At 41.2% G+C, this 2,897-nt stretch overlaps 1 non-coding gene across 1 annotated transcript; it reads right to left on the bottom strand.

The window, feature by feature from the left end:
- Positions 1 to 2,125: 2,125 nt before the first annotated feature.
- On the bottom strand, positions 2,126 to 2,200 carry Trnaa-ggc (transfer RNA alanine (anticodon GGC)). Its single transcript has one exon. It is a non-coding gene; the product is annotated as a tRNA-Ala (tRNA).
- Between the last annotated feature and the right edge of the window lie 697 nt (positions 2,201 to 2,897).

The raw sequence follows: 2,897 nt of genomic DNA on the forward strand, positions 1-2,897 counted from the left end.
CTTGAGTTGAGCCTAAACAACTTGAGCTGGAAATCCTCAAATGGAAGCTCAGTGGCCAGGGAAAGCGCTACGGAACAGTGGCCAGCGCGGGATCTAAACAGCTTGGAGGAGTCGTCGTCGCCGCGCAGCCAAAGAACTGCGACTTTCTTCAAGCGGGCGAAGTTCGGGTAAATCAGAAGTTGCGCGCCGCGTTTCGAAGCCGATTTCCGGCGAAACTCGAAGGCGAGCTCGTAGTCGAAGCAGGTAAGTAGCGGCGACTCTTGAGGAACGCGCAAAGCTGTAGCGCTCCGCCGCGACTGTAGGTAATAAACGAATGGCGACGCTACAGCAACCAGCAACAATAGAGCGGAACCTATTAACAACCCCGGGATCGGGTTCACTGGGTATGCCGGTTCCCATTCGACCTCCGAAGCCAGGAGGCCGATCTCACGGATGGCCGGGGGAATTCCCGGTGCCACGGCGCCGTCCAGGATCAGGTGGAGCCAGAGCACTTCCTCCAGGAAGCCCCCGAAGACCCAGGGGGTGGCCACCGAGCTGTAGGAAAGGTCGAAGTCGGGACGAGGCTTCCCGCTGATGCCGAAGTCGCCGTAAACCTGGAAGGTATTAAACACTGCAAAGCTAAAATTAATGTTTGTACCAGACTTAGACAACTAGCCAACTCTAGTTTTCTACTTCAATGAATTAGAGCGAAATGCGGCAAATTCTATTCTAATTTGTGAATTGCTTGTGGGCTCTAATTGTAGTTCTAATCTAATTCGGGTTTTACCAAAAATGCTATTTTGTCCAACGGCATTTTTAGTCTCTCATTCGAAACAAAGAATTTGAAATAAAACTCTTTGGATGGAAAAAAAACTTGTAGGTGATGTTTACCGTCCAGAAAGCATATGATATACTAAAAGGCATAAAACGTAACACACACCTATTCACCATTTAGATTCTTATTGGACTAATTCGCGATTTAAATAAAATTGATTGTGACCAGTTAAATGTAATTCAAATTCGTTTTTTAAGAATTCGGTAATTCTAATCCTAATCTAATTTGGAAAAAAAAATAATTTAATTTTATTTCTAATCTAATTTTAAAAAGCTAACATAAATCTAGTTTGTCAAGTCTGGTTCGTACATGTTTCTTTATGTTTTGTGTAAAAACGTGCAATTTAGCTTTGCAGTTGATCTGTTTAATTCGCTCAGAACGATTAGAAACTCTGAATGACGTCATAACGTGAAGCGACATAATAACATCTAAACGTGAATTGTTTTGCATATCTGTAGCTAAAATAAGCAAAAAATCCAGTTTAGAGGGGGCATGCCAGCATATAATGATTTAGTATTAATTTATTAAGTTACACACTACTTTTTCTGGTTGTCCAGTGCATTTTAAGGAATAATGGAAGCAGGGGCGCCTGGTCCTTTATTTTATAATAAATTTAAAAACGCGTGTTTCCTCAATTCTACAACCGTAGATATAACTTAATTGCTATCCTTGCTTTATCTACCTTTTACTTAAACACTCTTAGCTGCTAACTTATTTCACTTGGCCGCATCACGTCTTAAGACCGTTTAAAGTCGGTTTAGTTCGCTGACTGTCTTTTACGTCATACCGTTTTTCGACTTATGCAATTTAGCGAAAACAAGCATTTTAGCTTAACACTACAACCCAGAAAATACTCAAAGTTCTATAAACTCCGAATATCTGCCAACTAGTACACCGAAAGCCATTGCAGACTCACCGAATCTGTTGATCTATGATGCAAGCAGAGCAGGCTAGAAAAATAACTATAGCCTGCAGTGAGGTTCGAACTCAGGACCTCCGGTCAAGCCGGGACCGTCGGACTACCAACTGAGCTATGCAGGCTCAGAAGGGAACGAGTCGAGAAACAACCATACGCCAATGCTTGCTCAGTCTGTTAGTACAAGCAACCTCATAGAAGGGGATCCACAGTACCATATCATTTATTCAATGAAACATTCACACATATGTGTGTTAATAACTGTGATCTAGCTCTTCGAAGCTGCTTTTTGACCAACGACTACGGCTTACGTATAATTAGTACACCGAAAGCCATTGCAGACTCACCGAATCTGTTGATCTATGATGCAAGCAGAGCAGGCTAGAAAAATAACTAGCCTGCAGTGAGGTTCGAACTCACGACCTCCGGTCAAGCCGGGACCGTCGCTCTACCAACTGAGCTATGCAGGCTCAGAAGGGAACGAGTCGAGAAACAACAATACGCCAATGCTTGCTCAATCTGTTAGTACAAGCAACTTCAATGAAGGGGATCCATATCTCCCAACTATACTTAACCTCCAAATAATCCTCAATACCTCACCGCTGAAACCATCATTCGAATAAGGATTAGGATTTCAAAACCAGGCTGCTAATCCAATTAACACGGTACCCTTCAATTAAACCCAGTAATATCAGATCGAAGCAGATCAGGATATCAAATGGTAGTATCGGTACTCGTACGATACTATCAGTGCCGATCCAATACCATAAAATAAAGTGTGATTTCAGTCACGATTTGCGATCCAATGCAGCGATTGTACCTTGAAAGGTGAACTTGTCAAAAAAATATTTTATTAAAAAAAATAAACCTTTTATCGCTCAAGCAAATTTACTAAAAGCAAAAACCTAAAAAAATGCCTTTCACGTTTAAATTTTGTGCATTTTGCCTGTTTTTGAAGCATAGTAATGACGTCATAATTAAAACCCGGCAAAGTTTTTAAGTGTAGTTTTAAGACCTTTCGAATAGTTCCGAGACCTTTTCGAATACTGTGGCACATTAAAAATTTACCCCATTTTGCGTAAACAATCAATAAAAATAAAACGTCAAGGATTCACAGGGATGTTTGATTTTCTATTTTAAGACACATGTATAAGGAAGTTTGTACTA

This window comes from Ascidiella aspersa, chromosome 2 (assembly GCF_963924565.1).
Source record: "Ascidiella aspersa chromosome 2, kaAscAspe10.2, whole genome shotgun sequence".
Lineage (NCBI taxonomy): Eukaryota > Metazoa > Chordata > Ascidiacea > Phlebobranchia > Ascidiidae > Ascidiella > Ascidiella aspersa.